The sequence below is a fragment of the Phyllobates terribilis genome, unplaced genomic scaffold, assembly GCF_046119375.1.
Source record: "Phyllobates terribilis strain yellow unplaced genomic scaffold, ASM4611937v1 Scaffold_5__5_contigs__length_657084704, whole genome shotgun sequence".
NCBI lineage: Eukaryota > Metazoa > Chordata > Amphibia > Anura > Dendrobatidae > Phyllobates > Phyllobates terribilis.
Genome location: NW_027362765.1, coordinates 565,443,911 through 565,458,346, shown reverse-complemented (window position 1 = coordinate 565,458,346; position 14,436 = coordinate 565,443,911). Strand labels below are relative to the sequence as shown.

The following is a 14,436-nucleotide window of genomic DNA, read 5'->3' as shown; positions in this document are numbered from 1 at the left end:
GATAAGGAAGCAGAGGAAGCTCTGGCACATGGATCTCCTAACACTACTGTCCATAGGTGGGATATGGATAGATAAAATAAAATAACAGCACAGTGAAGTCAATCTCATTCTCCCAATAGGTAGAGATGAGCGGATCAATTCGCAGAAGATCAAGTTAGAGTCAAAATTTCTGAAATTTGCAGTTTCACGCAAACTTGAACATTTTTAGATTCAGTTTGCGGTTCGCTGAAAAAAACTTGCCAGGAACCATTTCAGATTAGGCCCACATTATTTTCCTTTGCTGTGTTGGCCTCTCTATCACACCCTGCGGAATATCATACCTTCTAACGTGGTGCTCATTATCTCGGTCATCGCAGATCAGCAGTTCTGCAGTGAAGGACAGTTTATACAACAGAGTGGTTTTCCATCTCCAGAGTCACTGGGTAAGTCTCTCTCCTGTAGAGTGTAAGCTCTTTATAGTCAGTGGAGTCCTCTTTATCTCTCGCCTGTAGAATGTAAGCACTTAAGGTTAATGGAGTCCTCATCCCCTCTCTCTCCTGTAGAGTGTATGCTTTCATGATCTGTGAGATTCTCTCCTCTCCCCCACATGTATTTTACAAGCAATTACGAGCTTTCTAGTATTGAAATTCAGGCAAACTTGTTCACTGCAAATCAAATTTTGGGGAAAAATTTGGCTAAGTTGGAAAATTAAAATTTCAAAAGATCTGCTCATTTCTACCTTTAGGGTCTATCACAATTACTGTCTTCAGCCGTACAAGGTCTGATAAGCCAATGGATAGGTTGGGATAGACTATTTGATGTCATAGCTTCAGGGCATTATGGATAGGCCTGTGTGGCAACAAAAACATAAACATTTTACAGAAGTAGACATGCCATGATTGCTTCATACTTTTCTGCAATTCTTGGTGGTCCAAAATGGGTTTGGAACCGACAAATGCTGGACCAAGATTTTTATGGTAATGTGTCCTGTGCTATTTCTTCTATAATTGATACACTTTCCTGAATTATATATATACTAAACTTTCATTTCTCCTTAGAGAATAATTTATATAAAAAACACTGTAATCCTCAGTATTTGGTACTAGCATAGATTATTTTAAAGTTATTTTAAATTGGCACTTTACATTTTATGATGCATTTTTTACCTAAATATTTAATTTTCAATGAAGGTTTTTGGCTTCGGTTAAGAAATTAATATAGATCAGAAGAATTTCTGCTAGATGAGGTCCATTGACAATTTTGGAGCAAGGTCAATTAATTACACCTGTATAGATATCCGTATGCATTTATATTTTGATTACGATTTGTTTTCAACTACCTTGCGAGGATTTACATGTACAGTGATTGGAAGCAGCTGTCAGAATAAAGGAACAGATGTTTAATAATATTTTTCATAGCCTTATGTAACATAATGCATTAGTGGCACAAATAAAAGAAGCCACTGCTGATTGTGCTCGGATTTGCTCACCTCGTTGCTGTAGTGCTTTCTGTTCTCTGCTGTATTCAACAAAGCAATTTGCATTATGCCTGAGGATTCCTCATTGATGCCATCTTCTCACATTTGGGAGCAGAATACACGTGTCCTTCCTTACCTTTCTTCTTTGCTGACCGTATGCCAAAATATGTAGCTTGAGATTACCAGCCTTAAAAATAATAGTTAAGTTTGCAATATTCTGTCACAAGATTTCTATTTCATATGTATCTATATGTGGCCACCCAATGGTGGTGATGTGATTAAAGCATTTCAAGGCTTGCAATATTACATTGGATATGTTTACTGAGAAATTGTTGCTTTCATCAAAATTCAACGAAAGGTACAAGTGGGCATAATGAATAGTCACTATTTGTTGCAGCTCTTATTTTATGACTGACGCAAGCATTTGGGTCACAGCCAGAAGTTCTGGCATAGCATAAAGATGCAATGAGTAGTGGTGGCAAGAAGATGCGCCAAGGACCGGGGGACAGTGAGCAGCAGTGGTGAACAGTGAGGTGAGTATTAGTTATTTTTCTTTTCTACATCTTACATTTATTATGCCCTGGGTTCTCTCCAGACCCCAGATCAAAATAAGGAACATTCAATTCCTGGAGAATTAATTCACTGAAAATCAAATTTCCCAGTAAAATCCATGTGATGTGACAAATGTTAAACTTGTCTGATCTGCTCATCTCTTATAGTCATACTTGTTAACTCCCTGACAATGTCCGAAAATCTCTCAAATATAGGGAAGATCTCCCAATCTACTGGAAGAGTGGGAAAAAAAAACTTTTGAAACCTCCTAAAGATCAGTTCTTTAAAGTGTGATGCGAGGACACTTCATCTTTGCGAGGCCATGGTCCAGATGCTATAATATAAATGGATCCTGCTCGACTCTTTACCGGTCAAATAAATGGCTTTTTGTTTAATAGCGTACAGTATACAAGATTACACTTACCAAATGTAACGATTTTTCAAGGTGATCTTTTGTTTTGTTCTGAAGTGAAATGATCCATTGGCATTCAGTTGTGGGCTGATATCCCTTTGTCAAGGTGTTTGAGAACTAATGGTGATTAAAACAGAGGTCTGCAAGAAGAGAGAACAGTTATTGCATATAAACAGCTCCGATTTGCAGCTCCAATCCTTTCACCCACTTCAAGTGAAATTATATCTGCTTGGTGCTAGATTAATTTTCTTGAAAGGATTTCGGCTTTCCTGCATTTAAGTGAGAGAAAGGAAGAAAAACTATAGAGAGATGTTCAGACAAAGAAATCTGTGATTATGTAAATTACCTTGTTTGGACCAGTAAAAAGAATAATTTTTCATCCATGACTTAAAGCCTATCTAGATATTTCTGGCAGTTTAAAACATTCTCTTGATCTGATCAGCTACAGAAATAATGGTAATGGTAGAGCTAGAGATGAATTCTGATCTTAATTGAGTAAAGTTACGGAGTGCCCTTGGACATCACTATCATATATATATATATATATATATATATATATATATATATATATACATGCATACATGCATATATATATAGTCAGATGTTATTCATCAGCAAAAAGTTACTGACGTGTTTCAAATTTTATATATTTATATATATATATAAGTATACATACAGCGGATGAAATAAGTATTGAATACGTCACCAATTTTCAAAGTAAATATACTTCTAAAGGTGCTACTGACATGAAATTCTCACCAGATGTCAATAGCAACTCATCTAATCCACACAGGCAAAGAAACAAAAAAATAAAACCATAGATGTCCATAAATTAAGTTATGTGTAATAATGAGAAATGACACAAGAAGAAAGGTATTGAACACGGTTGCTGAAATGTAATTAATACTTTGCACAAAAGCTTTTGCTGGTGATGACAACTTCAAGATTCCTCCTGTATGGAGAAACTACCTGCAAGCATTGCTCAGGTGTAATTTTTGTCCCATTTTTCTACACAAACACTCTTCAAATCCTGAAGGTCCCTTGGGCTCCTTCTATGAACTCTGAACTTTAGTTCTTTCCATAAATTTCCTATTGGATTCAAGTCAGGTGAATTGCTGGGCCATTCTTACAGCTTTATTTTCTTTCTCTGAAACTAATTGAGAGTTTGTTTCTTTGGCTGTGCATTTGGGATCATTGTCTTGCTGAAATGTCCACCCTTGTTTCATAATCCTGGTTGAAGGCAGCAGATTTTTTCAAGAATGTCTCAGTATATATGTCCATTCATCCTTCCTTCAACTACATGAAGTTTGTCAGTGTCGTATGCTGAAAAACAGCCCCATACCATGATATTTCCACCTCCAAACTTCATTGTTGGTATGGCGTTTTTGGGGTGATATGCAGTGCCTTTTGGCCTCCAAACATGATGCGTATTATGGCATCCAAAGCGTCCAATTTTGGCCTCATTTGACCAAACTATATTTTCCCATTTTCACAGGTTTGTCTAAATGTTGCTAAGCAAACTGTAAATTCACTTGAACATGATTTTTGTTCAGCAGTTGAGTCTTCCATGGAGAGCATGCATATAGATCATGGAGGTTGAGTAGAGGTTGACCGCATTACTTATAGTTTTCTTTGAAATAGTTGTACCTGCTGATTCCAGATCTTTCTGTAGCTCTCCACACCACAGGTGGTCCTCCATACAGGAGGCATATTAAAGCTGTCATCACCAGGAAAGGCTTTTGTAAAAAGTATTAATTAAATTTCAGTAAGCGTGTTCAATACTTTTTCCCTGTGTCATTTCTCATTATTACACATAACTTAATCTATGGACATCTATGGTTTGATTTCTTTACCTGTGTGGATTGGATGAGTTGTTACTGACATCTGGTGATAAATTCATGGCAAAATCACCTTTAGAAATATATTTTCTTAGAAAATTAGTGACATGTTCAATACTCATTTCACTGCTGTATGTATTATATGTATACATATATGTATGTGCTCCACATCCCCTTTTATTATTATTATTATTTATTATTATAGCGCCATTTATTCCATGGCGCTTTACATCCCCTTTGGTTTAAAGTATTCATTCTGATTGTTTACAGTCACTCATAGATTAAAAGTACTTACTACATATTTAATTTTGTTCACATTTAGTATCGACAGTAAGTTTTTAGCTCCTAAGCTCCTCTGGTGATGGCTGTAAACATAAAATAACCTAAAAGTGGCAGGGTGTTAAAATGTAAACAAAGCAAACTAAAGTATCCAGCTTTTGGATATAAAACATCACCAATTTATTATTACAGTTTAAAAGGTTCCAGGTACATTACAAATATTGCTACAAGGCAAAAACCAACGCATTTCGGAAATAGAACTGTCCTTAATCATGATATGAATACTGTGCTACGGACATTACTTAAATAGGAAAACCAGCTACGACGAGACACAAGACTCTTTTGTACTGACGTCATGCTGATTGACAACCACTTGACGGCTGTCAATCAGCATGATGCCGGAAGTCCTGCCCTGTCAACAGAACAGAGTGAACATGAAGCTTCTGCTCTGTTCTAGAGAGATCTGTGCTGGCCGAGATCGGCGCAACTCCCTACCTGTTAGTTTTATGCCCATAGCAAAAACAAAAAGTCCTGGATAAACCCTTTAAAGAGGTTTTGTGAGCATCTTCACGTGCGATTTGCATAAATGTGAAAACGTGCCTACAGTTTTCTCTTCCGCTTCTCTAACTAATCTCAACTGAGAGAGAATAGGAGAGAAGAAGAAGCCAACACATTCGGGTCTTTGCTTAGCAAACAGTAGTGCTAGAAATGATTCAGAGCAGAGTCTGCACGTCTCCGTAATGAATAACTCCAATGGGAAATCCTATTGTTAACTACAGCTCATTCAGCAAACATAAACTCACACACAAATTGTACACTTTATGCTTGAAAAATCCAAATAAATCAAATTATTTTGTGTACCTGTTAGTGAAGATTGAAAATAAAATCACCTGGCCACATTCTTATTCCTTGAGGATGCGGCTAGTTTTATACAAAGTGTGGCCCTGGGCAATATTAATAGAGGGGCCCTGAATATGTTTGTGTTCTCTAAATAATAGGTAATAAAACAGTAACAAAACTAAATGTAAATATATTTATGTACTGGAAGGTGCTTTATTATAAGCAAGACGTCATCTGTGAGCTACTGTATGTAATTGTTATGTATTCTGTGTGTGACTGCACAAACATGTGAGCGAGATGAGAAAAAAGGTAATTTTTCAATTATAATCAAGACATCATCTGTGAGTCACTGTAGGTAATTGCTATGAATTCTGTACACACACACGTATTATATATACCTACATATAATACACATGCGTGTGTGTAGAGAATACATAACAATTACCTACAGTGACTCACAGATGATGTCTTAATTATAATAGAGAACTTTTCTTTTTTCTCATCCTGCCAAGGCCAGATTTCTTCCAAAAATGACAAAGTTTGCTGTTCAAACATCCTTGGCATCTTATTTCTGCACGCCTTCCTCTCTTTCTATAGTGACACAAATTTAGACCTCAGACCTTAAAATTAGGTTCCCACACCTGACTCTTAAAGGGGTATTCTCAAATTGTCTCTTCAGCATAGCTCTGCAGTCTCATTTACTGCTTTCTGGCAGGGCAGGCTCTCCTACTTGAGTGACAGTTTTGGTGAGAAGCAGAACTGTAGTAATAATTGAACAGTAAATCTCAGCACAAATTCTGCTGTAACACATTCAGCTATCAGTGGTTTGTTCTGAAGTGTACACTGTTATCACTGTACTTATACACAATGCAGAGATAAATTTGACCAAGCACACAACTCCAGACAGTGAGAGAGAGCGCGAGAGCCAAGAGTCCTAATTAGAACCTGATCTGAAAACTTCAGCCTGGTGATTTTACAAGATTTATAACAGCAGCTTGTCAGGAGCAGGAAGTGGAGGGAGGTGAGTAGCTAACTGCTATATAGAAATAAATGGTCGAGAGAGAGAGAGAGAGAGAGGTGACCGGTTTGTTAGGAGATAATTTCTCTCCTGGAAGTAACTACTGTGCACTCTCGACCAGGGACTGGGCAGGCACTAGTGGATGAGCTCCAAAGAAACCAGCCATACATTATGGAAGATAAACGGGTGGCACGGTGGCTAAGTGGTTAGCACTGCAGACTTGCAGCGCTGGGGTCTTGGGGTCAATCCCACCAAGTACAACCTCTATAAGGAGTTTGTATATTCTCCCTGTGTTTGTGTGGATTTCCTCCTGGTTCTCCGGTTTCCTCCCACACGCCAAAGACATACTGATAGGGAATTTTGATTGTGAGCCCCAATGGGGACAGTGCCCATAATGTCTGTAAAGCACTGTGGAATTAATGGCACTATATGTGAGTAAAATAAATAAAAAGATAAATAAATACAATCTGTTATTGCAGGAGAATGACAGCAGATAGAAAAAGCAAGTCAACTGCAAACTTGCTTATTTTCAAGATGTCTAACTAATTAAAGCAATTTAATAACTTGAAAATTTGACTTTAAATGAATTCAGGCCGCAGACCAGACCCTTAAATTTAGTCACATCCTAGTCAAGAATCTGTAATAAGTTTTAAACCTTAAACATCTAAATGGCCACAGACCAGATCTCGTAAATGTATTCAAACTCTAGACTAGACCCCTAAATTATTTCAGACTCCAGGCCAGGCCCTTAAACATTCTGACTACAGATCTCATCTGTCACGATTCCTCCTCTCAGTGTGGTGAGTGGCAGCTCAGCCATCCAATCTAGGGCAGGAGTGTACTGAGCTGCCAGTATCAAGATAGACAGCTCAGCCATCCAATCTGAGGCTTGGGCATGCTGAGCAGTCTGTGTAATGAGTGACAGTACAGTCGTCCAATCAGGGCCGGGTCATGATCGGTTTCCTACAGGTGTCTCTTGTTCGGAATGATTCACAGACTATTTAGCTGGCTGTCTGCCTCTTAGCGCTGTCAGTTTTAGCTCTGCTCAGTTTGTGTGTTTGCTCTGTGCTTTGAGCTCTAGTAGTTTGATCTTTGTTGACTGACCTTGGATTTTCCTTTGACCATCCATTTTCCTAGCCCCTTTGCCTTGATCCACTACCTTCTTGGAATTCTGACCTCAGATTATGACGTGACTATGCCTCTGCCTAACTCCCCTCTTTATACCTTTTACCTCCTGGCTTTTGATCCCAGACTCCCTGACTTCTCCACCTCACGGCATGTCCATAAGTAGGGACTAGCGTCACAGCATCCCTAAATTGAATCATACACAATACAATTTTTCCAAAACTAAGACCAGACTCCTTAATTTCGTCATAATTTTATCCTAGCCTAAGACCTCCAAGTTAATCAGAATTTAGATCAGACTTGCAGACCCCAGACCAGAGAGAAAAAATGCAGAACCCATTCCAGACCACTGTATATACTTCCCTTCCTGGCACCTTTTTGACTCTGTACCCTGCCAAACTTGGTCATTCTGATACATCATACCTCAGGGTGTTTTGTGCAATGCTTTACACTGCACCCTGATGCTGGACATCTTTGACACCAAGTGTGATGCGCAGAGTTCTAAAATAAGTGTACTGGCACCTCAGGCATCATTTGACATATCACTGCTTTTTAGCCACCTGCCCACTAAAAATGGCCAATTGCTGAAACAAGGGGCCCTTTGGGAATGACCAGATGTCACCCCAAGTTGAATGAACTTGTTTGCAGATGCATATACTTATACTTGACACATTAAGCTTTGTTTTTTCCATTTAGCTAAAGGCAAATGTAATTATTTCACAAAAATTAATATGGCTGTTCAACCTTTCTCTACTCTCATATGACCAGGATTTTAATAGAAATTTCTATCTATTAATGCTCTACAAATCACAGCCCATGAGATTCTCTGCATAGCGTCTATTGCCACTGCAATGGACTGAGAACACAATGTGATGCATCAACGTATAATCATTGCTATCCTATTGCCTAGTCAGTTTAAAATGCATTTTATCACTTTCCGGTGTGTCGCCCTGGCCAGTGCTGCAGATATTGTCCGACCATAATAGAAAAAATATATATTCTGCATGTAGCTACGTGATTGCTAAATGCTATAGAGGCCGGTCTCAGGAATCTATGCATATTGATTCGGTAACAATATCACAGAGGATATGAATATATTCTAAAATTATATGAACCATGATGCCAAACGCCAATGCAGGGCTGAGATGTGTTTCCTAGGATTATGCTTATTCCTAAATGTGTATCTCAGAATTTGGTGTCTGATAGCTATCTGCTTGTAGCTCATGTACACACTGAGTTCGAAGAGATTGTCACTGATGTCTGTTTACTTCGCGCTTCCCAGTACAGCAGTGCTCATTAATATTAATGGCCTCCATTCGGCTCTTGTAAAGAGATTTTTCTTTGCGTTACATATTCAATGGACTTACAGCAGTTTTCCTATCAATTGCATTTATTTTCTTCATCACCTTGCATGTATTGCAGGAAACAATGAAACATTTTTCATTAATATTGACACAGAGCTTTATATACATATAAATATATATATATTGCTATTTTGCTTTGGGAGTGAATTTTAAATGTGCTTAATCTTGACAAAAGAAAAGAAATGTGAAGCTTCTACATAATAAATTGATTATGACCACTGCTAGCAAGAAAGGTATTAATGTTGAATGTATGTGATGTATGGCACATACAGTGTTAAATAATCTTGCGGGAACTGGCATGATATTACAGAATTATATCTACATACGTGTGCTGAATACCAACCAGACAAACTAAATAAAACATGGTGATATGTCATTTGCCTTTGTAGTTTGCTGAACAAACCCTTGCTCATAGCGAGAACGGCTGTGAGAAACTGTGGGAATTCTTTGCACTTCTCTAGAGCTTAGAGTTCTGCTGGATACAATCTTATCTGTAGTTAAAAGTGTATTCTCATCTCCGAAAGTTATGGCAGATCCACAGGATATGCCATTATGGTCTGATGGGTATGGGTCTGACTTCTGGAGAATGAGACTATGTCTTACACTACTGTGAATGGAGAAGTGGCCGGTATAATGCTCTCTGTTCTCTTTTATGGGATTTCCAAAAAGTAAGCATGCATACTCATGGTAGGTTGAGTCCCAGACGTGGGAGAATATGTATCAGACATTTATGACATGTATCCTTTGGATGTGCCATTAATGTCCAAGATGGAAATAGCCCTCTAATAAAGGTGACTACCTCATCCCTTGTATGACCCAACCGTGACATTGTAGAACTTCTAATTTAGGCTCCTTTGGCACTAAAAAGGAAATATGTCATGCACATGGGGCCACCCTTTTCCACAAAATTTGGGAGAGTCCATTTTCTGACAATATAAATGCAATATATTCTCATGCAGACACATAGGCCCCAATTCATCATCTGTATTTTTTTCTAGGTCACTTTCCTTTTTTGTCTTGTGGTAATAGTTGCCGTTTTTGGCATCTAAATTCATCAAAATGCCGCACGTGATTCATGAATTTGGCGCAAAGTAAAAAATGGTCTTTCTTCCTATTTTGAACTGTTTTTGTGATTGGTTGTGGCAAAGGACTCACATTGGTGTGAAAAAGACACAAAAATTGCACCAAAAGTCTGGCGTGATCAAAAATACAACGGGGATACTTAACTGAAGTTGCCACAAGTTTTACGACTTTTTGAAAAGTCACAATTGATGAGTCAGGCTAAAATATCTGGAATTAATAGTCTCTACTCACAAAGCAAAAAAAAACATCAGACAAGCACATACAGTACAAAATAGACTAAAGAAAAGGTGCAAATAGAATAATGAATTGGGTGCACACAAAAAAAAAAAGCGCAAAAAAAACACATAACTAAACAAAAACAGGCACAAAGGCAATGATAAATTTGGGCCACAATAAACAATGCTAAGCAGAAGAAACTTTTTAAAACCTGTCTTGTCATGACCATATCTTGTGCTATCTAAAGCCAAGAGGAAAGGTAAAAATGGACACATTTGTGAGTATTTTTGCAGAATGTATTCCCTTTCTCTGTCATAAACGGTAGATCGCTAGAATCTCAGGCATTTGTACTATCAAGAATAAAAGTGCGAGTCCATTAAACTGGTGTTAAGATGATATATCATGTCAGACTTTTCTGACCCTAAAGAAACCTAATTTCCCTGCTAAGCCCATGTTAGCTGTATATCACTTAGAAACTTGGCCAAGGATACATGTTATTAAAGGGGTTACCAGGGCATAGATATTTGATGACCTATCTATAGTATAATTAATCAATAGCTGATTGGTGGGGTTCCAACACCCAGAGCCCCCACTGGTTAGCTGTTTTTTGCTCCTGCAGCGCCCAAATGTAAACACTTTGAACAGAGCTGCTGAGTGTATCAGGTGCTGCCGGCTGTTGCTGGGTAGTGCAGTCAGCTCCTGTCCTTTTTCATAGAAGCTTTGCTGCAGTAGTCAGCAACAGCCAGTAGTGGCCGCTACAAATAGAGCTGTGCTCCACCACAGCAACAAAGCTGATTAGAGGAGGCGCTGGATAGCAAACCTATATCAACCTGCTATTTATCACCTATATTACAGATAGGCTATCAAATACCTATGCCTGGAAAACCATTTTAAGAATTATTTCACATATGCTACCAAAAAAGGTTTTCTCACTAAGAAAATGCAGCTATAGAATTAGGTCTATGCCAACATTGGGCACAAGAGACAACCCTTCTGATAGGACTGATTGTATGCGTTATATAAAAATATATATTATTATTATTATTATTATTAGTGAACAAAATTACCAAGTAGTTTGAGCCACTGGATAGAGAAAAAATTCCACTTATCTGGAAGGCTTTGAATTAGGTGACAGCATAGGCTAATTTGGAAGTGATGTTATCCAACATGCATATCTTATACATATCCAGTGGAAAAACAAAAAAAAGATCTGCTACCTTATGCATTTTTATAATGAATTCAGATATATGTAATCATATGCTTTGTAGTTCCATATATTTTGAGTATATGTTTTGGGGGTTATTCAATGATATGCTTAATGTATAGTGTAAAATCAGCCTTTCTTTAAATGCACATAAAAGCTCATACATACATGTACATCTGATTAGGAAGCCACTGATTTCCCCAGTTAATAAGTTCCTGGCAGTTCTGACTCTATTTGCAGCTAAAATAAATTTTATGAGATGCAATATTTTTATTATTATAATAACCTGTCTCTCATTCCTTAACTATTTGCTTCTAACTATACTGCTGCTGAGAGCTTCAAAGGGAAAAATCCATTCCTGACCACTCGGGCTGTGAGCATGCTCGCTGTGCACACATAATGCACTAGACAATCCTAATTGACTCGCCCAGCAGTTTAATGTACTCAAAATAGTGGCAACTGAATAAACAGAAATATTCCTGATATTATAAGCAAGGCGCACCAGAGAAAAGCACCGTATGTGTTCATTGGGCAATGGATACGTCTATGCAAAAGCAATTATAGCCACGTCAGTCAGCTTTTAAATATCACAAACTGAAAAGCAGAATGTATTAAGTCAATCTCTGGTGCTGCAGGTTAATAAAATGCTGCATCTGTGGTGATGGCAGGTCACGTAAGGTTACCGCAAATTTAACTACTGTATATCTGAAATACTGTAGTATTGCACTAGTTATGCATACATGTTGATGTCAACAGCTTCAGACAGATCGCTTTCGGCTTAGTGTTAGTGCGTTTTAGTTATATATTCAGCTATTCAGATATTTGTACAATTGAAATGCAGTGTCCTCTAGGTGGAAGTAGAAACTGAACAGACTACAATTTGCCGCTTGGTGCTAGAAGTTGCCTTGAGTTACTGTTATCTATTTATGTATGTGTCCATCTGTCTTTCTGCCTATCTATATATCTGTCTTACATTCACATTTGCCATTTTGATTCTTCTCTGTCTGCCACGGTAATTTTACTGCAGCAAATAAAAGAAGTTGTAGCAAGTGGAGTTTAATAAAATCCTATTCATACTGTGCAGTTTCCATGTGTTATTTTACAGTGCAGAATGACTGACCTATCTGCAGTGGTTTTGTCATGGATTATCTCTGTTCCTTTATCAAGCTGACTTTATTGACAGCTTTTAAAGGGAATCTGTCACCTCCTGGACAATATCAGACCTCTACTATGAGCATACAGGGTATAGAAAGGTAAATCTATACTTACCTGTATGGCCCATAGCAGAGGTCTGATTGCAGAGAAATCTGATTTTATAAAGTCTGTTTCCCAGAGGCTTGGCGTCCGGAGGATTCCAAGCAAACCCCTCCTATCTGCTTATTATTCCCCTAAATTGCCGCCTCTCTGATAAATTACCATATCCCCCCTCCCCTGCACGTCACAGGGCCCTGTGACAAGCCCTGCTCTGCCTCCGCTCCCGTGCATGCGTAAAGCGCCGCTCCCATGGAGCGCCCTTTGTTTCCCTCTGGCCCCGTTTGGCTGCGTACTGCCAGCAGAGCAGAAGTCTCAGTGACTCACCGTCGCTTGCGCAAAACAAGGCTGCAATGCAGTATGCAGCGAAACGGGGGCAGAGGGAAGCAAAGCGTGCTCCATGGGAGCGGTGCTTTGCGCATGCACGGGAGGGGAGGCAGAGCAGGGCTTGTCACAGAGCCCTGTGTCGTGCAGGGGAGGGGGGAATATGGTAATTTAGCACAAAGGCGGTGATTTAAGGGAATAGTAAGCAGATAGGACGCCAAGCTTCTAGAAAATAGACTTTATGAAAACAGATTTCTCTGCAATCAGATGAGAGAATCGGAACACACTATGAGAAGAAGATGGAGAACAAAATGTCTCCATCTTCTGCATTTTGTCAGTGTGTGGAAATCGGACTGTACTCAGATATCATCTGATTGCAGTCTGATGATTTACATGCATGCACTCATTGTCTTGCATGGCCAAGTGCGATCCGATAATTATTTTCCGTTCGACACAATATTGAATCGTACTTGGACCAATGTTATTCTATGGAGTCGCAGCATGTCTGAGTTTGATCCAATTAGAATTGGATCAAACTCGGACATTCTGCACCTCCATAGAATAACATTGGTCTAAATACGATCCAATATTTTGTTGAACGAAAAATACGGTGGTGTGAGCGAGCCCTGATTTTCCAAGCAGGCAGAGTTTCACAGTAGGCAATCTCACTCTATGATGTCCATAACCTTATAACACATATGGAAATGGGTTGTCTTAGTAATAAACTGCATTAGATCTATGTATCATAGAGGATATCTCAATTTTGTGATTATTTAGTTGGATTGTCAGCTGTAACAGCTCATGTTTTTGTATAGAATGCTGGGTAGTATGGTGTACGTTTGTAACACCATGTATTTCACTGTATTAGTACCACTTTCTTTTAAAAAAAACCTTCATGCTGAAATAATCCTGTCATCCAAGAACCTCTTCTGTGTGACCAAAGCTTTAGTAAACGCATCGAATTCATGATGTAATCCATTTGTTCATTCTGATATCTGAGTGATTATATGTGCTGGTCTTTTATATTTCTGCCTTTCATAAATATATGGCTATAATTTAGAACACAATAGTTTAATCAAAAATTATACTTGTAAAGCTCATAAAATCCAGATTTTTTCTCCATATTGACTTCAATTAAACAATATTTTCCAATTCCTCTTCATTCTAGATGTTTTCAAATGTTCCAATTGTCCTGACACCATGTTTATATTACTGTCATGTGATCTATCAAGAGCTGATCTCCTTGTTTCATTAAAGCGTCGTCCATCACTCCTTAGACATTGCCAATTACACGCCGATCAATAGCTGCTTGTGATTTGAGCTGCAGTATATTTTGCATCTCTCAAATTAGGTAATTGGACAAAATATTGGTATATATGTGCTACATAAATGTGTTTCCAATATTTTTTGATTTACATTACTGTATATCTGAATCCATGTGTGTAGTAAATGTAGCTGATCTTAATATTTAAAG

General features: G+C 38.3%; 1 protein-coding gene and 1 long non-coding RNA gene across 3 annotated transcripts in view; one reads left to right on the top strand and one right to left on the bottom strand.

Moving 5' to 3' along the window:
* GRID1 (glutamate ionotropic receptor delta type subunit 1) overlaps window positions 1-14,436 on the top strand; it is a 1,896,881-nt gene that overhangs the window by 38,540 nt on the left and 1,843,905 nt on the right. The window lies entirely within an intron of this gene.
* The window catches only part of LOC141271338 (uncharacterized), a 92,444-nt gene continuing 79,481 nt past the window's right edge, over window positions 1,474-14,436 (bottom strand). Inside the window, exons 2-3 of the long non-coding RNA XR_012321900.1 lie at window positions 2,433-2,560; window positions 1,474-1,643 (exon numbers count right to left, since the gene is read on the bottom strand). This is a non-coding gene — a long non-coding RNA (uncharacterized lncRNA). The remainder of the gene's footprint in view (window positions 1,644-2,432; window positions 2,561-14,436) is intronic.